Genomic DNA, 26,385 nt, shown 5'->3' on the forward strand with positions numbered 1-26,385 from the left:
TTATTTGTTTAATCCTAGAAGACATGTAGTTTCCAAAATGCTAACCTATACACTTGTGAGAATTCAATTTGATAGCTAGAGTACAATGTTTATATACAGTTCTTTTTGTCTGTAGCCTTAACAGTATTCAGTAAATCATTGTTTCCAAAGTTACTTAGGTCAGTTCCTTTTTTCCCCTACTCCCTTCATTGAAGTCATATCATACACTTGTAATACATTTAGATGTATATGTCACTATTGGATCTGTTGACATTTTAAATTTTGCATCCAGTGAAGTTCCCTCTCTATGGGTTTTGATAAACACATAGATTCATGTACCCAACAATCCAGTTTCATACCGAACAGTTCCATAACTTAAAAAATTCCTTCTCCAACAACCCATCCAATGACTTAGAAAAAGTTGTTAATTTGCAGTTTCTTCTATTAAGGGTGGAGACAACACTCTGTAATTCTGTACATCTTCACTTTGATTCTGGAAAGCTGGCCAATTGGTTGTTAATAAAGTTTTCAAGGCAACCCACTGGGAAAGTATGTTATCTTCAACAAATTGTGCTGAGTCAACTAGATATCATATATTTTCTTAAAGTAACTATTACTTCACACCATATGCAAATATTAACTCGAAATGGGTTATAGATATAAATGTTTAATCAGAAACCATAAAGTGCTTAGAATAAAATCATTAAAAATTTGGAGTAGTTAATGTTTTCTTGGAACAGAAATAATACAAACTATAATATATATCTATAGATCTATATAGATAGATAAAAATGCACATCTACATCTATAAATCATGAAAATGAAATCTTTTGCTTTTTGAAAGACATCATTATGAAAATAAAAAGGTAAGCTGTAGACTTGGAGAAAATATTTATAAGACATATATCAGATAAAGAATGTGCATGCAGAATATATAATATATAAAGATCTCTCACAATTCAATAAGACCACAAATCATGATTTTAAAACATCAACAAAACCTCAGTCACTTCACAAAAGAAGATATGTAAATGACCAATAAACACATGAAAAAAATGCACAATATTACTACCTGTGAGAGAAATTGCAAATTAAAATCTTAATGAGATAGCACTACAAACCAATTAGAGTTACTAAAATTAACTTTTAAAACCCCTGCGATGCTTTTTGTTGCCAAGGGTGTGGACCAACTTGAACTCTCATGTACTACTGGTGGAATGTAAGTGGTAAGACTATATTGGAAAATACTTGGCAGTTTCTCACAAAGTTAAATATACATATACTATGACTCTTTGGTACTAATCCAAGAGAAACAAAAAAATATGCACAAAGATGTGAACACCAAAGTTCATGCCACCTTTATTTCCAGTTGTCCCAAACTGGAAACAAAGTGTCCATCATCAGATGAATACATAAACAAATTGCGGAATACCCATACTAAACAAGAAAAGGTGGCTGGGGTGAGTAGCGGGGGAGGAGGGGCGGTTGGGGGCAAACTATTGATAAATGCGGATGCAACTGAAAATGGTTAAGCTGATGGAAAAAGCCAGAAAAAAAAAAAAAAAAAAAGATTATACTACATGATTCCACTTACAGATTATTCCTGAAAATGCGGACTCATCTGTAGGGACAGAAAGCCTATCAGTGTTGCCTGATTGTGTACTAGTGGAAGAAGTGATACAATGGAGTACAAAAAAGCTTTAGAGGGCGATAGAAACGTTTGCTCTGTTGACTGTGGTGATGGTTTTATATAGAATATACATATATACTGATAAAACTCTACAAATTGTTTTGTACTTCAAATAGACTTTATTAAAATTTTTAAAATGTACCAAGTAGGGTGGGAGGCGGGCATTGAGGGGTATGGCCGGGCCTGGAAGATCCCAACATTCCCTTCTTGCGCCATCAAGACAGTGGCACCCGTGTTGCAGTGCTTTTCCTGGGCCGATGATTTGGTACCCCGGGTCGCCAGGAGTCTTGCCCCAGAGACAGTGAGAGGCCCACTTGGGGCCTCAGGGGTTGCTGGCAGTGCAGAAGGCATGGGCTCTGTTCAAGGAGTTCTTGCCTGAGAGGGGTACAAAGAGAGCTCCCAGAGCTCATCAATGGTGGCACTGCAGGCAGCGTTCCCAGACTTGCCATGGGGCATCTGCTGGAGCAGCTGGCCGGTTACTGGCACAGAGAGCGTGTGAAGCTACAAGTGCCCTGTGCCCCGGGCTCCAGGACCCAGAGCCTAATCGCCAGCAGCTCCTCACTGATGGGCAGACATGGGGTAGCTTCACCGGGCTGGACAACCCGGCCTGGTACCAGAAGCAGCAGCTGGTGGACTTCTTGGCTGCAGTGGGCAGCCACTTCTGCATTCCAGACACGGCTGAAGACTCCTAGAGACATGAGCGCCAAGTTCTAATACCAGGTGCTCCAGGCTTGTGACTTCCATCATCAGTTCCAGAGTATGGATGGTGGGTCCAGCTGGTGGACCTGATCAGCTGGGCAACATCATGTCCAGATACAAGTCAATCCACAAGTTGACTAGAGAAGACCATTTGGCATCCCTGTTGCTCTAATTACAAGCACAGCTGGAGCAGAACTGGGAAAGTCAGTGGCAGTGCTGTCTGGATAAACAGAGATGAGACACCTCCATTTGAATTGTACCATTTCTTTGTCAGGGAGAAAGATGATTTGGAAGAAAGGTAGCCGAAGCTCCTCACTTTTCTGCCGCTTCCAGAGCTTGACCACGTAATGTGGCTGCATGTCAAAGAGCCACAAAAGCAGGGTCCTCGGAAACGACTGGCTGCAGAAGTAACAAAGCTTGTACATGGACAGGAAGGGCTGGCTTCTGCTAAAATGTGTAAACAAGCACTTTGTCATCGTTGTACAGACACACTGGAGGTCATGTCTGATCAAGAGATGAAAGAGTGTTTAAAGAAGCTTCATTTTCTGAATTAGTTCTTGACCCTGGAGCAAGCGGCTGAGATACATGCCACAAAGCAAATGCCATTCCAGATGGTCCCCGAAGGTATCAGGTGATAACACAGGGCAGAGTCAGTATAAGTCACAGATGAGTAACAAATCCTGAGAGTGTTTTAGTGGTTGGACAACATATTCTTAAGAATGGACTGTCAGTAGAGGAAGATGGGCATGGATGTTAGCTCAGGGCCCATCTTCCTCAGCAAAAAGAGGAGGATTGGCAGCAAATGTTAGCTCAGGGCTAATCGTACTCAAAAAAAATAAAATAAAAAAGAGTGGACTTTCATTAATTAAAATAGGAAAAAGGAATTTCTACATTGTAAAACGGCTTTACTAAGATAAAAAATTCTTCCGGTAGTTCAAACAAACTTATCTATCATTCATTCTCCATATAAACATACGAAAGATTGGCAGGAGAACTTGTAACTTTGCTTACGCAAATTAGAACAGAGAATGGATGTATTGTAAGCTTTACAGTGTGAGTAATTTCATTATTCATATAGGTTGATTAATAAATGTGTAATGATGGATATTTTATTTCCTGATCTGCAAACATTAAGGACTACCAAAGAAAACCATGATTTCCTGGCTTAATTTCTTTTAAAAGTTATACTTCATGAAAAAACTAAATGTGGTCTTTCCCATCCTAACTTTCTTGCTCTCCTTTTTGGAAATGAGGAGGAATGACAAAAAAGAGATAGGATAAGGAATCGCGGATACTTTTATATCATGTATATATGTCACTGATCTCTCTATGTTAAAGTGTTGTTCTAAAACCAGCAGCACCTCAAATGTCCACATTAGAAATGTGACATGTAGTATTGGAAACATAAATTTCTGACTTGCCATTGTTTTGGAAACAAATATAATTCTCTTTAAAAAGAAGAAAAGTATTAGATGAAGCCTTAGTTGGCATTAGAAATTACAGTAGAAATAGTTTCTTTTCAAAGAAAGTAACAAAAACAGTACTTGACTTTTCAGAAAGTTTCTAATTCAGTTTTCCAGTTCCTTGCCTGTATAGTATAGTGAAATTTATTCACGGCTTTAAAAACAAAGCACCAAGTGGAAATTACTGAACTACAAAATCCATCTGATGAAAGTAACAGCAACGTGGATGCAACAGGTTAAAGATCCAAGAACTTGAAGACAAATTGATAAAAGTTATTCAAACAAAAGAATATAAAGAAAACAAAAAAGATAACAATCTCAGCTGTGGGACAGGATCAAGCTAAGTAATGTATACGTATTGGAGTTTCAAAAGGAGAGGGGAAAAAAGAATTCAAGTATCAGAGGAAACCAACAAAAAAAAGTTCTTGTTTCAGTTATTAAGTATTACAAACAGTTAACATTTTAGTGTGATTAGTGTTAGAAGTAATGTGTTGCTTGCCTGGAGTGCTTGACTGCCACATCTAACTCCTGTCTCAATATGCAGCTCCGGAATTTAACTACCCCCAGTGGTTTTCTGACCTCCACTTTTCCAATAGACATCAGTAACTAGTCATTCCTTAATTTTCCAGTATTATGCTTTCATCATTGCACCTTTAACAATTTATTGTTTTATGTACCTATTTGTCTCTACCACCGTGAACCTGACTGAGGCAAGGACACTGTCTTATCTAAGTTTATTTATCTAGTATCTACTACTATGACCACACATGGTTACTCTTCAGTGATTACTCATCAAGTGAAAGAAAGAAGATTCAAAAAGATAAAACACAAAGAAGGAAAATACCCAGAACTCATTACTATAAAACCTAACTTGATATGGGAAACTACTCTGTGAGGGAGGAACCGGGCGAATTATTTTGCACATTTTATAAGTAATTCCTGTAGTCGCTTAAAATCGATTTTGGACACCATGGAAAACAATCCACATTTTGAGCTGATAGAGAGCAAGGCTTTGTGAATCAAGACAAATGAGTTGCTTAGCGTTTGTGTCTAAAACATGGTTTTCATTGGAGTTCATCTCCTTTTTCCTGTTTGATAAGAAGTTAAATTGGTTAGCAGGGGTCTTTCATCTATTCTGTTAACTTTAATCTATTTTGGGGTTAAACTGTTTCTTCTTCTCATTTTAAAATAATTTAGAAGCAATTGTCTCTAGAATGCAGTGGGATAGCTCCCTCACACTGCTTCCTTGTTGACCTGCACAGGATGTAGTAGTTCTCATCAGGGGGTCTCCACTGGGAGATGGAAGTCTCATGAATGCGAAATGATCTTCTGAGAGTTTGCTTTTTGGGGAGAGAGAGGGTTTAAATGCCCTTTCTTGTCTTTTAGGGAATTTCCATATCACATGCTTATAAAAGTTTCATTACAATGTGTGACCAGGATTTTCTGGTAAGATCCCATGGCTTTATTTTGAGCATTGCCTCATGTGTCAGGTGAATCACTACCTCATGTTTCAAACATACATGAGTATCATGCATGACCTATACACTTAAAAAAAGAGGGGGCATACAATGGCCTGTTGGTAAGGATGCTAAATACCAGGTAGAGAGGACTACATGCCATTCATTGTCTTTCCAGGTGTGGGATGGCGTGATGCTCAGGAATCAGCAGGGTCTCAATGAAACAGTGGATAGTGTCATCAAATAATAATACTGGTGGGACAATCATTTTTAGAGAGTACTACTGTCTAACGTAGTGGCTGGAATCTTTAAAATCCTTTTGAATTCTAACAAAACGTATGCTTATAACACTTTTATTTTTCTTGGCATCTTTCTTGTGGCATATATGCTTACTCTCCAGAGTTTCCATGGAGATTTGGCACAATGGCTTATTTTTGCTTTGTTTCTCTACTTACATTTTTCCTTTTAGTAATTTTAGTTTTCCCAGTGAACAAATATATTAATGTTCTTCAAAAATATAATCCTGGATTTGGAGAGATTGTCTCCTTTCTTGCCATCATCTATTTGCCCAAATACATTGAATACATAGTCACCTTACTTATTACATGGACATTGCAGGGAGAAACATAATTTACTAGATATTAAATATTTTAAGGTATTTATTCACATTATCTTGCTTAGAATTGTAAAAACTAAAAGCAAGAATCATTTGTCTAACCCTCTAATTTTATGTATTGGGGAATTGAGAGGTAGAAATTTGATGTGCCTTGTGCTAGATCTTACATCCGTTTGCCGCAATCCCAGGAGTAGCTAATTTCACCTTTCGGTCTCTCCTGCCGTCTCAGGATCTTTGGTTTTTCGCTGTGGCCTTTTGGATTGGAGAAGACACTGTCTCTATTCCCCCCTTCACAGAATTCTTCACATGAGATAGAAAGCCTCCCTGGCCGTAGGCGAAGTCAGACTTCTCTGCAGTTGTCGAGGAATTGGCTTTGGCAGAGAATCACTGTGCGGCAGCTGCTGCTCGGAGCACACCTGGCTGCGCGTCTCTGCCCGGCATCTTCTCCCCACTCAGTTCTAGTTAGAGCAGCGGTTTTTGATTTTTAGAGGACACTTAATTTTACAGTAACTTATTTTTCTCTTGGAAGGAAGTCCCTTTTTGGACTCCCTGTGCTTTAACAACATGTAAACACCTATTTTTACGTTCTCTTTTGTCAAGTTGTGACCGGAATCTAAAACATTACTTACTCTTTCCTATCGTAAGCCCGTCACCGTGGGGAAGACAAATGCAACTGGAAGTTTGTACAAGTGTACACTGGCCAACAGGCAACTGTTTCAACCTTCAACTGTGAGTTTCCAAACAACCTCACTGTGACATAGGCTATTTTGCTGTTGGACATTGTGCATTGTCATCATCATCACTGACACTGCAAAAGAAAAAGGCATTAAGTATAATGTAGCCCTAATAGAGTGCAAAATTTCTGCCTTGTGAGAACGTGTATTTTAATGAATGCTATTATTTAACTGAAAACATATTGTGTCACAAAGTCTTCCAACTTCGCTGTGAAATAGGTTGATGAAAATGTTATTTTTCATAACAAATTGAGGCAAACAAGCAGAGGGACTGAACAAGTTTCATTAGAATGCACAGTGATCTCATTCAGAGTTTAGTTCAGCGGTTCCTTTCATGTTTCCTTGCAGCAGAGATTAATAAAATGTTATTATTTCTTTAAATGAGATCAACAAATATAAAAATTTCTATTTTTTCATCATTTATTGCTCTAAGCCTGTCCATATTCATCATTACTTTCAACAGCACAGTGGTGTATACTCAGTAAAGCAATTTATATGTACATTTAGAGGAGTCTGAAGCAGGGTTGGGGTTTGAATATGTTGTGATATGTTTGATGACACTTTCTTAAAGAATGAATGGGTTCTCCGGTGCTGTCCTGCCAATCACCTCTCTTCCAGTGAAAACCTCAAGGGAGCTATATAAAAAGAATAACAGTGAGTGAGAATCAACATGTCACTTTATTGTCAGCTGGGTAGGTACCAAATTCTAGTGAGCAGCTAAGGCACATGCCTTAGATTGGAGACCTGCATGGGCCACTATTTCCCTTAAGGTTTGAATCTCAGTTTTGAGAAAGTACAGTCCTCTGGTGGCCTGCATGATCTTGGAAACTGAAGGACTTGCCAACATACTGAAGTGTTTGAATGGAGAAAAATATAGCCAAAAATATCTTTCTTAGGATAGTACGCTTGGGTCAGTTTCTTTCTCTGTTTCCTATGGACGGTGGGAGGAAAGAGAACGTGACTTCCTAAATGAAGGCATTCATAAGGGTTTTCTCATCACAGAAAGGTAGACAGTATGTGAGATCATATCTTGGAAGGAGGCCAGTAAATTCAAATGGCTTCTATACATGAGAATATATACCATCAAATTATATTCTACATTCTGAGAAATTAGATTGTTTCCCCTATTTTGTGAAAATGGAGGAAAGGAGTGGGCAGTGGCAGAAGCAGACGGAGAGATGTTTTTCTCGAGTAGAGAACCGCACCTTTCCTCCTGCAGAAGCAAACTCTGATGCCAGATTAGAATGATAGTCAAAGGACATACTTTGCTGTTCTTTCTTTAGAATCATGGTGGTTTAGTCAAGTCTTGTGTTTTGTACAGTGTACTTTGCTCATTGATGGGAGGTAGCTTCCGGAGATTTTTAAGTTGCATAAAGACTTGAATGTTTGTATTCTTAGTGAATTTTCCAAGAACTTCCAACAGTTTTCTTTTCAAATCTCTCTTTCGCGATTTGCTTTCATTTCTGTTAATTCTCTGTTACTTCCCTACATCACTACCAAACTCAAATATCCAGGAGAAGCCAAAATAGAAGACTTCAAGTCAATAATACTAACCCACATGAACTAGAATTCTCTTCTGCTGTACTAACAGAAGGGCCTCTCAGATATTTACATGTATATTCTTTTATCTCAGTTTACACACAAGACTAACAATCAAGATTATACAAGACCTCAGACTGTAGGCTGTTAGAAAGAACGAATTCAAAAGGAGAGACATGGAGGCTGCTCATTGAGAATAGCAAGGACCAGCTTAACAGCCAGAAGATAAACCTGTAAAAAGCAAATATGAGAATGTTAGAAAGCATAGTATCCAAGCCAGTTCCTATAGGAGTCAACCAACCGGAGGGGCAACTGATCCCAGATTATCAGGAAGAGTTTGATACACTCAGTATTCGAAAAATGTCTATAAAATATGAAATACAAATAAGTAATCATTTCATATTATCCTATTAAAAACAAAAGTTATTAATATGTGTTTATTTCATGATGTAAGGTTTAGTTATTTGGAAGAAGTATGAGTAACTCTTTGTTCATCATCCTAAATATGTGAGAAGTTGTACATGAGAATAGAAAAGGGGACTTCAGAAGAAGAATCATAAAAATAAGGGCCTAAATTCTAACAAGCTTGTGTTCCAATCCTGACTTTGAAGCTTACCTCTAATGCATTTCAGTTTCTTCACCTAATATCATCATCGCAGGGATTTGATGCTTATTCCCATCATTTAGAGTTATTTTGATCATTAAATCATAATTAATAGAGGGTATTTAGACTACCCACTGAGTAATCTAGAATAGAGGAATAATAAAACATGAATGTAGCTTTTTCAAATTATATCTAACTCAATAATATTGGCCTTGCAAATTAAGCACTTAGAACGAGTTTCCTAAAAATAAATGTATTATTAGAGTGTCGTGAATAAATACCAGACATTGGAAAACTATTTGTTCTTCTAGTGCCCACAGCTCTTGAACCAATACCAGGCAGCATAATCTCTTGACCCCAGCACTGTCCTTGAAGATGGAACTGGCTCGGGATAGATGCAAATTGGGTGATTCCTCTTGGAAAAATGGCTTAGAAAATACTTATTCCTCAAATTCAGTCATTGATCTCAGGGAAAGGTCAGGTTGAATCACAAAGCATCATCAAAGCAGACAGTGTGTGCATCAGGGCAGCTTCAGATCATGACCGCAATCCAGCTCTCTTTGTGTTTTCCACTTAGCATGTAGGCATAAGTGGGGCCAGCTTCACCCACAGTTGTTTCATCAGAAGTGATGCCTGGGTCATTGGAAACCAAAGCATTTTTCTCCATTCAACTACTTTAGTTTGCTTAATGCAGCAATATTAGAAACACGAGGAGTTAAAACCTTATCGCTATCATTTGCTTCTCACCAGTGAAAAGTTGTCAATGTTCACTTGTTTTGTTTTTTTAACTTGAGTTCTCGTCTTCCGTAAGCATTCTAGCACTTGTTCTTGCTGTTTTTCTTGTATATTAAAGTGTGAAAATGACTGAGAATTTTCCAAATTTACCAAAGTTCAAATGCAAATATTAGATAATTTCTGTTTGGATATTTATTGTTTAATATAATCCTGGTTTCTTGCTGCATCACCAGGAAGGGCTGTAGAAATTACAACAGGTACAATTGGACCCATTATGCAATTTTGCTTTCGCCTTAAAGACCTAGTTTTTAAAAATAGAGTCATTGAATTCCGGTCACATATTAATGTATTGTCTTAAAGTCCTGGATATGTTTACAGAACGGTTAACACCCGCAAATAACTGCCAGTGTGTGTGTTTAACTTTCCATCAAACGCTGTCGTCAAAGTGGCAATTTCTCATCTGCAAAGTTAAGATATTCTATTATTAAACAAACACCTTTATCTCAATAGTGGGAAAACAAGAGCTGATAAATTCAATCATGCAGGATCCTGACTGTTGAATATTGAAGTCAAAAAGCTAATTAAGTCATCTAAGGGTACATGTGTGAAAGCAAGAGGAAAATAAGCTCCAGGATAAACACACTGCAAATTCCAAAAACATTCAGCTTCACAGAAGTGCCAAAGAGCACATTAAGGTAAGTGCTGTTTAAATATTAAGCATACGTTTGTACTGGCATTGCGCGGGGGATTGGAACCTTGCGCTTCTGAAATCTACAGGGATACCACAGTGAAGAGAATGAGAGAGTCTCAGTGTTATTCCTTTCACTATGAATTTTTGTAATGCATGTCATTCGAGAAAGTTTAGAATTAAAAAAGAAAGAAAGAAAAGACTGTCTCTACACTTCTACAATCCAGGGATATCCCTTGTTAACATTTTGGCAAACAGTTCTATTTCAGTGCTTTTTTGCAGTTATCATTTATATTTTAAAATCCGACATGTTTAGGAATATGTGAATACGTCATAATTTTTACTATATATTATATTGCCTTTTACAAAAACTAATAAACGTTTTCTAAATTTCGATAACTTTAATTTTATTATATTTGGATATTTAATTTGTTTCCACTGATTTGCTATTAAAAACATGAGCGTCCCTGTGCACACATCTGTGTACACAACATTTCTAGAAATGGAATGAGTGGGTCAAAAATATCAATATTGACATTTTTTAGCACATACTAGACTTTTTCTCTGGATAGCTTACATATATTTATGTTTTTGCTAGACATAAATGCATTACCATGTACTAACCTTCACTGGGTATTATTAATATTTTTCCTAGATTGTTTTTTAAATCTTAGAGTTGCTTTCTAAATTAAGCAAATATGCAAAACAAAATTCTGGCTTAAAATAATGTTGGGCATGTAGAACCTAGCCTTCTGGTTTCTGTATGGATTATCGTTCTACCACTAGCAATGAATGCAGGACAAATTGTGGTCCTTCTGGATCTATGCCTACAGAGAGGACTGGCTATAAAAAACATCTATCTAAGAATAAAAGGAGGGCCGCAAGAACTCACTCTCTTCCTTATGCATGGCATAGGAGAAACTTTTCATGGAAATACTTTGTTACATCATTAAATTGAGATAACTGATGAGGTCCTAAATGATTCTTGACTTTCTTGTATCATTTGGATCATAACGTTATATGATTAGAAAGAGTCAACATTTGGTCTAAAGTAATCACTACTTGTAGTAAAGAGAGTCTTCGATTTTCTGAATATTAAGATTTGCGTAATTGCTCATTAGTTCCAGGAGTTATTTTTGCTGATTGTTTTGAATTTTCTGCATAAACAATCATATCATCTGAAACAAAGTTAGTTTAATTTCTTTCTTCCCAATAAGTATACCTTTTCTTATCTTAATAGCTCACTCTTTCAGTACAATTTTTAAAAAGGAGTGGTTTCAGAGGACATCCTTGCTTTGTTCCTCATCTTAGTGAGAAAGCTTCTAGTTTCTCACCATTAAGTATGATGTTAGCTGTAGGTTCTCTGGATGTTCTTTATCAATTTGAGGAAGTTCTCCCTTATGTCTAGTTTACTGAGAGTTTTTATCATAAATGGGTATTGGATTTTGTGAAAGCTTTTTGTGCTTCTATTGATACGATCATGTGATTTTTTGTTTTTAGCCTGTTGATGTGATGAATTATATTAATTGATTTTCAGATATTGAATCAGTCTTTCATACCTGGGATAAATCCTAATCGACTGTGGTGTATAATTAATTGTGGTGTATATTCATTGCTGGATACAATTTGACAATATTTTGTTGAGAATTTTTGCATCTATTCTCATGGGAAGTATTGAGCTGTAGTTTTCTTTTGCTGTAATGTCTTTGTCTGATTTTGTATTAGAGTAATGCTGGCCTCATAGACTGAATTAGGAAGTATTCTCTCTGCTTCTATCTTCTGAAAGAGACTGTAGAGAATTGGTATAATTTCTTTCTTAAATATTTGATAGAATTCACCAGTCAACCCATCTGAACTTGGTGCTTTCTGTTTTGGAAGATTATTGATTCTTATATCAATTTATTTACTAGATATAGGCCAACTCAGATTGTCTATTTCTTATGTGAGTTTTGACAGATTGTGTCTTTCAAGGAATTGGTCCATTTCATCTAGGTTGTCAAATTTGTGGCCTTAGAGTTGTTCATAGTATTCCTTTATTATCCTTTTAATGTCCATAGAATCTGTAGTTATGTCCTCTTTCATTTCTGATATTAGTAGTTTGTGTCCTCTATCTTTTTTTTTTTATTCTGGCATGAGATGTAAATTTTATCCATGTGTTCGAAGAAACAATTTTTTGTCTCATTGATATTTTCTATTGAGTCTGTTTTTAGTTTTACTGATTTCTGTTGTAATTCTTATTTCTTTTCATCTTCCTTCTTTCAATTTAATTGTATTTCTTTTTTTTTTTTTTTGAGTTTCCTACGTGGAAACTTAGATTATTGATTTTAGATCTTTCTTCCTTTCTAATATATGCATTCAATGATATAAATTTCCCTCTAAACACTGATTTCACTATATCCCACAAATTTTGATAAGTTGTATTTTCATTTTCATTTAGTTCAAAATATTTAAAAATATCTCTTGAGATTTCTCCTTGTCTCATGTGTAATTAATAAGTACATTGTTTAGTCTCAAAGTATTTTTGGATTTTTCAACCACCTTTTTGTTATTTATTTCTCATTTATTCCTACTGGAAGCAGAGGTTTTATGATTTCTATTTTTTTTTAACTTCTTAAGATGTGTTTTCTGGTTCAGTATATGGTCTATCTTGGTGAATGTTCCAAAATATGTACACCAGTTGCTCTCACACCAGCATGTATGAAAGTGTTGTTCCATATCCTCACCAACTCTGGGTTTTATTTTAACTTATTCTGGTGTGTGCTTAAAGAAATATTACTGTGGCCTTAATTTGTACGTCTGTCTTAGGTTGAGTTTCTTCTTGAAAGGAGAGCTTAAGAAAAGAACTTATATGCACGATGCAGTCCAAGGAAGCAGGAATGAAGGACCCTGGGGAATGATTGAAAAATGAAAACCTAGAATAAATATATGTTATTGAGGTCAGCACTGTGGCAACTAGGTCTGACCTGAAGAGTGTACAGAATGCCACTCACAATTGCCAGCCCAAGGACCAACCAGGAGGATAATTATTCCTTGACTCTAGTCCTCCTTTGGTAGAGGGTTACCCCAGCCTTCTTGCCCTTCCATGCTTTCCCTGCAGGTTTTTACTGATTGGGCAATGTCTTTTTGTCCCACACTTATTTTAATTTTCTTCTTTGATTTAAGCATAGTACCTGGGGGTTGACAGTCTTCGGCCTAAAAATGAATGGAAGAGAATGATTAGAACTGGCTGGAGATTGACTAGTACTAATGTGTTGGTCGTCAGTACCCTAGCAGCATAACTGGAGGAGCATAGGGGCCATTATACTCCCTTATAGTTACCAAAACACAGCTACTTTTTACAGGTAATACTTAAGAGATTTTTAAATTGAATAATACTTAAGAGATTTTTAAATTGAATAATACTCGATCTCCTATAGATATTTTAAAATAAATAACTCCTGTCTCCCATCTGGTATGTCTCCCCTATGTTCAAAACTATAATTTTGGGAGAATCTGAAATATGTTTTACATGTCTAATGTTAATAAATGAACAGAATGTAGAGGAATGGATAGATCTCATGATAGGCCTTAATAACAAAAACAATAGCAAACATTAATTGAGTGCCTACATGTTTAAATGGGCCACAGAATCTACATTGGATGATTCTTACTTTCCACAATAGCACTAGGAAGCAAGTACTATTAATTTATTCTCCTTTTACAAAATACTTTTCTTTCTTTCAGAATTCTAGACTAACTGCACAGAGATGGGTATTAACTGTTTCAACAGTTCCACTGGCTGCTTCCTTGAGCTAACCTGACGTAGTTGCAGGGAATCAGAGGAAATTGTACTTTTGTTTGAGGATGGAAGAACAAAGATGTAAGCTCCTGTATGAGATATGAGCATGCCAACCCTGTTAGGACGCCAGAAATGTCATAGGAGGTATGAAGCCTAAGAATGAAATGCCTTAGGGTAGACAAAGGATCTGGGTAAGTGTCTTAGTCAGTGCAGAAGAGAGACATCTGATAAATGAGGTAGAAAAGGAAAATTATTTCTCATTAATGTGATATGTAACAGGTGGTACAATCCTGAGTTGAGAACCATAGGTCTTTTAATTATTTAAGCGTTTTCGTGTAAGTTGGTTTTCTCTGACTTCTCCTAAATTGATTCATCTTTAAAATGAAGATGGAAATACATATTGATTTAACTTAATGGGGGAAAACATAACAATACATACATATAATTTAGTTATTTATAATACAAAGCAATGTAGAACTAATGAAATGATGTTCAAATTGTTAATTAGAAGATGTTTCCTGACTTGGTATTCCGGAGCTGTGGATAATTAACAATTGCTGACAAGCACTTCATCTAAACAATACGATTCAATGGCTGTTAATTGAATTATGTCTATGTGTTTGTTACTTCCTTTTGTTTGTCTGCATCAATTTAAGTTCACAATAATAGATACATTAAAACTGCTTACCACCTTATGGCTGCTGGTTAAAGGATTAATTAAGTCAGGTTGGATTCAGTTCAGTTAATGCTTTTGATCTGGCTGCTGTTTGTTTGCTTGTAGACATTTTTGCCAGTGTTTGTAATGAAATTGGATACAGCCCATAGGTTTTAGGTATGGTGATGGCAGTGAGAATGCCTGGGCCCCACAGGTTGATTTCTGTCAATTAATGATTTCTCACTAAGGCATGCACTTAAGGCTACGGCAAAAAATTAGAGTGATGCAAAAACAGCGCCCCACCCCCCCCAAAAATTTTATGCAGCTGTCAGCTTCCACAAACAGTATTGCTTATGTAACCTGCCTTTGTTTTGGAAATCTGAGAAGGAGCACAAAAGTTTGAGAGCTTGTCTTTGAGATCTGGAAATTCACGATGGTTTTTAATGGAATGGGAGGTGTTCTACACAGTTTTTATAAACTTTCCAAAATTCTGGAATCAGGTATTGGGGGGGCAATTTATCAGCATTTTATCATTTTTCAGGAATGGAAGAATTATTATATTCATTTTTTTTCCCACTTGAAATATTGAGTCAGTATCTGTAGAGGAAAGAAAACCCAGTAATGACTTGGTTTTTTTATTTCTTTAAAATGAATCTTTGGGTAGGCACAATAAATTGTTTCACAGCATAATTCATTGGGGGCACTTGAGTTTCAGTTGTATTATATATTCATAGCTTTTTGTGTCAGCCATAGGCCATGAGTCTTAGGCCTTGACATGATGAGTCTACAGGGAGAAGGATGCAGTATGTGTTACAGATGCCCTTAAGAGAGTTCCCAGCTGTATACTCTGCTTTTAAAATGGATGCAAAATTAAACATACCATAATGACTTCTGTTGGAGTCAGTAAGAATTAGTCTTCAGCTGTACAGGTGCTAAAGGATAAAATGACTTATTTAAACACTCACAAGAGATTTCTGCAAAGATGGAGAATTGTGAAAATGAACATGAAAGTTTATGTCTACTTCATCTTTTTTAATCCTTAAAATGAATACATAAACTTCTGAGAAAGAAAAAGAAATCCTCACCTGAAGCCAGAATAAATGAGGGAGATGAATGCTTTTTTAAAGTTCTTGAACTCTAAAAGGAAGTTTTAGAGTCTTCCAAACAAATTAGATACTATTTAGAGAAATCTAACTTAGGGAGAATCTTTACCCAAAAAGTAGGTTAGGTTTCGAGAAAGAGAACCCCTCCATCTTGTGCCTAAGGGTAAGATTGACAGATGTGTCTGCACAGACAGTATCTACAGGTTCTGCCTCAGAGGGCTCCCTCTATTGGAGGGCATGCCACTGTAACAGGGTTGAAAACAACATTGCTCCTGTCAAAATCTTGGTCCTGTCGTAGTAGGTACTCTTCTATAATAGGCACTCCAGCTAGACAGGTGATAGGAACAGTCCCGGGGAGCATTCTTCTGAGGAATTTCAGTGGAAGAAGGAATTGGGAAGCAAAAGTACTGTCAAGAGTTAACTTGATCTTGCCTTCAGAATCCTGGAATTACTCTAATAATTTTGGAAACATCAGCTTACAAAGGGTAGAAGAGTGCAGCATTGAAGAACCCTACTCAATACAAATGTTTGTACAGTTCCACAACTAAGGTGCCGCACTGCTCTTAATTCATGTGAGATTATGAAGCCACTATGGCACCCTGTCTTCTAACTGTGTAATTAACAGTTTCTCTATTTGTAAGCCCATGCAGCTTTTCTCCTGGGCTGCAAACGTTGTTGGGCTCAATTGCCAATACCAAATCCAAGAGGAACAGGCGCATATCTACAGCGAGGACTCAGAGCAGTCTTCCTGTGTGCTGATTCTCCAACGCTCTACAACACTTGGAAGAAAACTAGAGCCATATGCTGTGTGCTTATATTCAACTAAACAATAGGGTTGCTGGTCTCATCTTACAGAGGGTTCTGGCCAGGAATTCCTAACTTGAGCACAAGCTGTGTGGCTGTGTATGTATCCCAGGCAGGCGTATCTGGAACCTTTAAGAGGAGTTGATGGTGTTTGGGGCTCAGCAGAGAAGCCTGTCTTTGGGAGAAGCCGCTCAGAGTGAACTTGCCCCAGTGTGGATTTATTTGCCCTCCCAAATATCTTTGACCCTGGATGCCACTTTAGTTTTAGCTAATTGCCCTGCTTCCTGGATGAGAGGCCCCGAAATGCTTTGGGCCCTCCCAGGGTCATGACGTCTCTCCCACTGAGACCTCATCTCCTATCATGATCTGTGATTCAACCTTCCTGGAGGCAATGCCTGAGTTTTGGTGGGAACCACAGAAGTTCCTGATTCCAGATCCAGAGTGATAAGACACACAGAACGTCTGGATATCTCAGGTAAGTCCCAAAGTCTGAGAAATACTATCTGGAACAGGGTTCTCACTCTGGGGAAAGTTTGACCAATGCAAGAAGTGATATAAAGAAACTAGAAGATAAAGGTTTTCACTTTTCCTCTCTACTTATGGATTGTTCTAAGACACAGCAGTTCCACCATAGTCTCCCTAAGCTATCCTGGATAACTGAGAACGCGGCTATATTTTCCTGAGATATTGTGGCCAGTTGGACTATGTACAACTTTGTCTTTATGCCTCCTTTCTGTTCATACGCCCCAGGACCCCTCATTTTTGTTTTTCTCAATTGAACCCCTCCCTCAGTAAAACATTATCACCTGTGTTTGGCCTCAGGCTCTGTTTTCTAGGAAATTAAGTCTAAAATAGAACTTTCCCAAAGAAAGAGACAATCAGATGGACAAGATTAACCAAGTAATTAGAGTTTAGTTTCAAAGGAAAAAATGCAATTATATGATGTCACCGATTTCTTCCCAGTTCTGACTCTACTGCACACATACTTAGCATATAGGAGAGAAAGGATGTAATGGTGGGACAAAGGTATGGATTCAAAATGAACCAAAAAACTCTTATTCCTTTAAAAACTGTAGGATACTGGAGCACAGGCAACACTATTTTTGAACCCATGTGAACACCGTAACTTTTAACTAAAGAGTTACACTAAAATAATTGGATTTGTAGTTAAGGACCTTTCCATGAAGCAAACTCCAAGCCCAGTTGGCTTCTCTGGGGATTCTGCCAAACACTTTTGGAAGTAGTAATACTTCTACGCCATTTCTCTTCTGAACAATTGAAAAGAGGGAATTTTTTGATCTTGAACAATGTTCTGGTTCTAGATAATGTCCACATGACATTTACTTGAATTGCAAATAGAAGACAGGGAGCAGCCCTTTGTACCCCTGTATCAGCAGAGCATTGAATGAAGGCTGTACCTGGAGAGGAATCGTAGTTTCAGGCAGAGCAGCTACCTTTGGGTTAGGGCAATTTCTGAAGAGGAACTCAGCGTTGGACACACACCACCCAACATTCCCAGTAGCTCAGTGAATGAGCATTATAGACCTGAAACTGGGTGTCTGTGGAGTATACCACAGTACCCGCTATAGATGTATTTTCCCCTATTAGCACATGACTTATTATGATTTAGATTGAAGATCCCAGAGGGATAAACTTACTTTAGCAGTTCTGGGTCTCTACCACATCACAGAATTGGCAGTGGTCGGTGAGCTTTGGCAGGACTTTTGAGCAGGAGGTAAGGCCCTATAGGAAGATGTGTTAACCGGTGAAATTGGCTGGGGTGATTTTTCTCTTTGGAAGCAACAGACCCTGGTGGAATATGGATGCCTGCAAGTAGATGATGGAATCAGTATGGATTCAGTATTGGCTACCCTATGACAACAGAAATGGATTTCCCTGGAGGAAGTCCAGAGAAAGAACAAGCATACGGCAAATGCTACTCAGTAGGTAACATGCTTTATTTATCAGAATTCACGTTGCATCCTTAAAGCACTTCTAGGTTTTGGGGTGTGTGTGTGTGTGTGTGTGTGTGTGTATGTCTTAAAACCTTTAAGTGAGACTTACAGACACTTCCCTGGGCTCCAGTTGTTATTTCACGTCAGCCCACCATGTGCCTCCACTCCAGAAGGTCCTGCTCCCATTTGTCCTTTTTGTTTTTGAACTTCGAAATGACCCACAGTGACTTGACCCTCACCCACATATTGCTAAGCTGGTTTCCACTGTCAACAGGGCTTAAACCAGGCCATATTTCTTTTTTGTGTATAGCCAATCCAAAGACTCAGAGCATCCCTTTTTACAAATTTATGCCTAAGACAGCAAGTAGCAGTTATTTGTGTTACTTAAACAGATCATTCTTGCTTGTTTCAAGAAGAAATTTAATTACACTCTAGGTAGTGAACTTATAAATATTTTCTAATGAAGGTAATTCAAATTGAGAGAATAGGAGTTTTTGCTATAAAAGAGTATATGCTTTCTTGAAAAAAAAAATCACATTCTGTAATAACAAGTCTCATGAGAAAAATAAGGTTGGGCCAGACTGCTCAAAATTTATGCAAATTTGTGTCCAGAATATTATGGAAAGCAATTATTGGTTCATCAACAGATAACTCGAAGAGTCTAGCCAGGCACCTCAGTACAGCTGAATGCTGCTTCAGGGGCTTTAAAATGCTTTAAAAAATAGTATCAAAATGGTAGCTTCTGAGCTCTGAGCATGGGAGAAAGTTCCAGCCGCCAGAGGTGACAGCAAGGTGTGCTTCTGTGTGGACGGAGAGGCTCTGCAGCTGAAAACGCCCAGCTGAAAGCAGCCACACTAAGGGTTTTGTCTTTTCCTGTGGAAGGTTAAAATTCTCTGCAAAACTATTCTAGCTTCAAATTGCATGTGGCCCAACCCAACACTCAACTTAAACTGACAAAATCATCATGTTTCACAATCACGTAAGAGCCAATTCACGTAATGGAAACATGTTTTATCAGAACAGACTATAGCTCCAAATATAACATATTCAATTTATATTTCCTGTGGGCTCAGTGGTAAGTATGAGCCTGAGTGACATTGGCCATGAGTTTACAAGCTTTATGAGGCAGATTCTGCCTGTGCCATATTCACTTATAGTCATGACACAGAACACCGTGTTTTGAACTTAAGCAGATGCTTAAAAATGTTTTGTTGGAGGATTGTTTTGATAGAAAATTCTTTTTATAGTTCAAACAAAAACTAGTAGCTCATATTTGCATGCTCACTAATTTTCTCATTTACATTAACCTAGTGAATTAGGGCAGGTTTATTATTTGATTCTTACGTATGTGAGTATCAGATCTGAGGGAATTCAATGCCTAAAACTAGCATGAAGCATTAAAGAGGGGAATAGAAACGCCCACATTATATCCCCCTTTATACCACGTTGCCTTTCATGGAGTAAATTCCAGGTCATTTATGGCTTATATGCAGTTAAGTAAAAGGGGATAGCATAACTATCAGGGAAAGAAATTATGGAAGATACACTCTACCTGAAGCATGAAAAGTGGATAAAGTGACTGAAGTTCAACCTGACGTGAAACTGAAAAGACTCAGGGTGGGGAAGTCGCTATATTTAATGGCTTCCTTATTGTAACCTGAATTGTTCTTTAAATATCTGCTGCTCAAAATCGTCCTTTACTAATTGTCTTCTTTTTTTTTTTAAAGATTGGCACTTGAGCTAACATCTGTTGCCAATCTTCTTTTTTTTTTCCTTCTTCTTCTCAACGCACCCCAGTACCTAGTTGTATATTCTGGTTGTAGGTCCTTCTGGTTGTGCTATGTGGGACGCCACCTCAGCATGGCCTGACGAGCTGTGCCATGTCCGCACCCAGGATCCCAACCTCCAAAACCCTGAGCCGCCAAAGCGGAACATGTGAACTTAACCACTCGCCCACGGGGCTGGCCCTGCCAGTTGTCTTCTTAATCATTGCTTATTTTAAATATCTGAGAAAGACTTTGGGAAACAATTCATTTATGAAAGGATTTATGTGCAGTAAAATCATCCTTAAACACGCACACACACACCCCAACACCATGTATAATAGTATAAGGCCTTAACATGTAACACAGTTAGAGTGTGAAACAATTCAATTGCTTAAAATGCAGGGTGGTATTATTGTGACTTTAATTAAATGATTGAGGCTTGGCTGCACAGCTAGCCGGCCTACAGTTCTCAGGATCTGGGAGCCAATTGTCAATTACTTTAAATCTGAAATCATAGTGTTCATTATTGTGAGTGTTATCACAGGATTTTACTGCATTTATATATAATTTGGTCCTTAACACAATTTGTTATAGTGAATGTAGTTTAAATACCCATCTTTTTTATTAAATAATGTAAATTTAGATAAAGAATTAGAGTTGAATAGCTGTCTTTCCAATGTATAGGAAATATTTTTAATTCTTATTTATCTTTGTAGACACAGTACAAACATATTTATAAAAGATTTAGTTGCATATTCAGATGGGAAACATTCATATACAATTTACAGAAGAGCATTCATAGCTGACAACATAGTTGTAATTGATACGTCTTGTTAAATATTAAAGATTTAAGAGAGGATCATATGCTTGTGTAGGAGAGTAAACAAATTGTCAAACACGAAACACTTTTTGCAACAAAATAAAATAAAATTTCTTTCTTACAATCAAATATTTATAAGGACTATAATCACAGTTACCTCAATGATAGATATTTTCCTTTATTATATAAGTAAATTTAAAAACTCTGTGCTTTCTGAAAAATAATAACTGTTATAAAATTATAAATTTCTACTATCTATCCCTACTCCCAATACATATGGAGTGAATTTCTGTAGACTAGGATGAAGACAATAACATCAAATTTTATTAATTGTATAGATGGAATTTTCAGAAAAATTAATCTGCTTTTGATTTCAGCCTCATCAATTGTTATTACTGTTCCATTTAAAACTACTCATGTTTATGTATCGAAGTAGCATTAATATCAGTTCACATATATGTTATTTGTTACTGAATCTATTAGCTAATATTTGCGCTTGGAAGGAAAAATAATGAAGACAATTCTCAGCATACAAACTAAAAGCAAAATGGGTTAGGTTCTCAAAATGATCAAAACTGTAGCCTTCTTGTTCCCCCAAATCAATGTAATTAGAAAACAATTTTCAGAAGGACTTTATGTGAAATACTAATGTGGTAAAAAGTGTTGTCTTTAATACCAAAGGCAGAATTTCAAATTCATGAAATTAAAACATTTACATAAGAATCGAATTCTTAAGTTTTTAAAAATTGTAACTCATTTTAGTCTCTAACTCATTAATTTTCAAATTTCTCCCAGCTAGTCGTTTTGAAATTTATGGAAATAACTTTCCAAATTTAGGTTCCTTTATAAGGAGCTATCTAATTTATAAGAAATAGTCTAAAACCTATGATGAATATAACAGACTCTGGAAATAGGGCATATTTTGAGTGAATGATCCCAAGATCATTGTAAGAGACAGGAGCATAGAAAAACATTATCAGTTCAAGAAGCAGAGACTCTGAGCATAATTTAATTTCAAAGATTCTGAATCTGTTTTCTTGTCTGGAAAATTAAGAGAACAGTGGTACAATCATTAAAGGAGGAAAATCCAGGTTTTGAGAACTTTGAAAAAATGTGAATTTATCAAAATAATAATTTTCTAACGATTAATTCTTAGGTGAAAACACTGTATTCTCAGGATTATTCTGATTCTTGCAGTCCAGGGTAAATTAAATATTGGAATGAAAATTATTTGTCTGCACATTTCAGAAATATGAAGAGATTCTAACTTTCGCTTCTCTGCTTGCACTTTGTTATAATGTCTATATATTGACACCTCAGATATCACAGTGTCATTTAACTCCTGGAAGATAATAATATCGAAATTGTTGAGAACTCCAGGATTGTTGGGAAATATGAAGAACTGTTTAGCTAAATCATTTTGTTTTATGGTTGTTTTTGTTGTTTTTAAAATAGACAATAACTTAGTAAAATAGATAAAATTTAAATTTTATGATGGTTGATTTTCATCTTTAATAAACTTAATAACAAATGGTTCTGTCCAAATACAGCCAAGATAAAATATCTCTACTTAGAAGCATAGAAACATAATACTAAATTTTGGACACAGCTAATAGTCATATTTAATAACTTAAAAATAATCAAGAAAATGACATTAAAAATTCTTGTTCTTGGGGCCAGCCAGGTGGCACAGTGAGTAAGTGTGCATGTTCTGCTTCCAAGGCCCGGGGTTCACCAGTTCAGATCCCGGGTGCGGACATGGCACCACTTGGCAAGCCATGCTGTAGTAGGTGTCCCGCATATAAAGTAGAAGAAGATGGGCACAGACGTTAGCTGAGGGCCAGTCTTCCTCAACAAAAAGAAGCGGATTGGCAGCAAATGTTAGCTCAGGACTAATCTTCCTCAAAAACCAAAAAAAAAAGCCTTGTTCTTTTTATCACTGTTTAAGTTGTGAGCATTTCCTTCTAAATGAAAAATACATCTACACTCAAAAATTCACAGTAATATCCATGTTTTCACACAAAACGCTAATGGATACTTCATGGTAATTTAATTATGTCTATTAATTTATTGATAAAGGCAAAATTGAATAGATTAGGTATACTGTTTATTTTTGATTAAAATTTCTTAAGAAATGATAAAAGAGTGATTACTAATACCCATAATCCTACCAAACTAAACTAATAACCCTGGATTCTTTAAGAGTAACATATTTATAAGCTATTGATACATAGTGGTTGAAGGTCACACTAGAGAGGAAATGTGAGCTAAAATTGTTAGTGAGTATTTGAAATGAAATAGTGACGCTAGATCTATAGAGTTGCAGATACCAGCATCTGTCCAAATCCAGGTATACTGCTGGCCATTTTGTGTCCCAGAGCAGGGGATGCATGAGAAAATGGAAAGACCTGGTAAATTCTGGTGTGGGACTTCCTTAGGTGAGTATAGGATGACTGGTTGGTCCTACCCTGTAGGTTTAAAACTGCTATGGTATAGAAAGAGATCTGCTCTCATGTTTGTGGTAGAGACCAAGCCAAGGCTTCATCCCAACCACATCTCATGCGACCTGACAGATGACATCAATAGCTCCAGTGCTGTTGAAAGAGTATGAGTTCAACAGCTTCTTAGTTAGCTCAGGCTCCTATAACAAAATACCATAGTCTGGATGGCTTAAACAACAGACATTTATTTTTACAGTTCTGGAGACTGGGAAGTCCAAGACTAGTGTGCCAGCAGATTTTTTTCGCTCGCTGTGAGGGCCTTCTTCCTGACTTGCAGGTGGCCATCTTTTCTCTGTGTCCTCACATAGCTGAGAGCAAGCTGAGCTTTCGTATGTCTTCCTCGTCTTATAAGGACACTAATCCCATCATCATCATGGGTGCCTCACCCTCATGACCTCATTTAAACCTCATTATCTCCCCAAAGCCACACCTCCAAATACCATCACATTGGGGATTATAGTGTCCAGATAAGAATTTTGCAGGTATACAAACTTCAGTCCATAACAGCTTCTATCAGATGTTCACTTTAGCTGCAAGACTAATTTCACAGTGCTTATTCTGGAGTAACCGGGTTTTGGTAAGACATAGAAATCTCCAGTTTTGAGGCAGTAAACAAGTCTGGACATTTGGATGTGACAGTGTTTGCTTTCGAAGCCTAGGGCATAATGGAAGCTGGGAGGGCTTGGTACCACTTGCAAGATGAGGGATTGATGTTCAGCTAATCTAGCGAAAAATCATGCTTTTCTTGTATTTTGGAGCCAAATTGGGGAAATACATATTTTTTTCTTGGGTTAATCTTGCATTGTCCCTTTGAATACAAAATATCAGCGATAGGTAAATAAGAAAAATATTAAAAACAACCAAGTAAACTAACTTGTTTTACATAAAAATATGTTAACACAGAGGAGGAAGTGGGAAGAGAGTCTTCTTTTTAAAGAACATGAAGGGAAAATTTCGGAGAAATTTTTGAAGGTGTAAGAGCACACACCTACGCACGCAGAAATGGAGGTGGAGAGAGAAAAAAAAGAGAAAGAAGATGAGAAAAGTACCATCTGCTGGGGATTATTACGGAATTCCATTCCCCATTGTTCTTCTTTAAAAGACGTCAGGAAAGATTTAAGTCTCTGTCTTTTATTAGATAAATTGTCAGACTAATGATTATTTGATTATATCTCTGTACCTAGATTAGCCCTCAAGATGCTTCAGCTTTATTCAGGTAACTTTTATTTTGTGGGTTTTCACTTCCAAGTTTGGACTTGAAGCCAAAGGCTCATCTGCACCTGAGATTTAGCAGATTATTCCTGAGCAAAGAGCTCATTGTTGCCATTATCCTCCAGGTATCAGCTACCTTACCAAGAGATGGAAGCTGTTCAAAAAGAAAATGTGAGAGTTTTTAGACGAATACAACAAAAATGGAGGAAAATAGAAGTCTGTGAGATAAGAATTAAATTTTGCAAAGAATTCTTTGTTTTTATCAGAAAGTACTCTACAGAAAATTAAAATACATCCCAGCTGAGTTTATGAAAATCGAGGAAACTTAAGACACTCATGAAATTGCAAACTAGATGTGGTTTTCACCTAAATTTTCAAGAACACCAACTTCTTGATGCATCTGAACCCTTTTTGGATAGGTGGTGAAGTGAACACTTAAACTAGTTCAAAGACATTTTCTTGTTCCATTGAAAGATGCCAGATCCCCTAGGGAATTAGTTGATGTTATGGACTTGTCATGAAACGCATTTTGGAATTATTGTTACTAGCTCAACCTAAAAAAGATTTGGAAGTTCTGCTAGAGGCTTAATATAATAAAGGCTTGTATCTTGTTTGAATCACAGTCCACAAATTGATTGGGCTGCTCATCTCCATCTTGGAATTATACCATTTGAAATATGTGGTCTCCAACATCAGAGAAAAAAAAAATGCCTGTGTTATCTTCATGGATGCTTTTAAAGAACAAGCCTGGAAATGTTTTAAATCACTTCTGCTCAAATCCATTGGCTTGAAAAATTAGCGAGGCTAAATCTTACTGTGAGTGCTGTCTATCTTGATTCCTGTAGCGGAGGTAAGAGGACCTTGTGAGACTGGATCTTACCCCAGAGTTTCCCACTCATTGGGAGGAGTGATCTTGAGCTGGCCCCTATCAATGCAGGAATCCAAGAGGAAGCCAACTCAATGTAAGAAAAGAAATAGAGAGGTGGGATTTGACTGGACTGTGAATGATAAGGGAGTGGAATCTATATATATGTTGGAGACAGTGACAAATATTTGATTAAGGGTTAGTATCTAATAGATAAAGAAAGGAAATTAAAGTCTTCATCTTTACAGCTACCCCCTCCAAATTTGAAAGAATTGTGATTAGTGAGGGAATTAGGAAAACAGTTAAAGAAGCACGATAGTTTAAATTGATCTACCTAATAAAGAGCCAGTTCAGAGACTAAAGGAAAGAGAGAAAGGTTACTGAACAGGTTAGATGACCATTTTTGGCCTAAAGTAGCTGCCAAGTACATGAGATGTGTGTATATACATGTGTATATATATATATATATCTACATATATATATACATGTAGAGATATATATATACACACACACGTAGACGTTCATACGGCTGTTGTTAATTTCATCAGTCAGCTCTGCCCCCTAGTGACCCTGTGCACAGCAGGGTGGTACCCTGCCCGGCCCTTTTACACCATCTTCTCATCCTCTGGTGCTATGTCACACAATGCTCTGCTGCTATTCATAGGGTTTTCACGGCTAACTTTTTTTGGAAGTGGGCGACCAGGTTCTTCTTCTTGGTGTAT

At 37.0% G+C, this 26,385-nt stretch overlaps 1 pseudogene; it reads left to right on the plus strand.

Annotated features, from left to right (window-relative positions):
• Window positions 1-1,139: 1,139 nt before the first annotated feature.
• On the plus strand, window positions 1,140-3,280 carry LOC100058161 (tyrosine--tRNA ligase, mitochondrial-like; annotated as a pseudogene).
• Window positions 3,281-26,385: the final 23,105 nt, after the last annotated feature.

This window comes from Equus caballus, chromosome 8 (genome assembly GCF_041296265.1).
Source record: "Equus caballus isolate H_3958 breed thoroughbred chromosome 8, TB-T2T, whole genome shotgun sequence".
Lineage (NCBI taxonomy): Eukaryota > Metazoa > Chordata > Mammalia > Perissodactyla > Equidae > Equus > Equus caballus.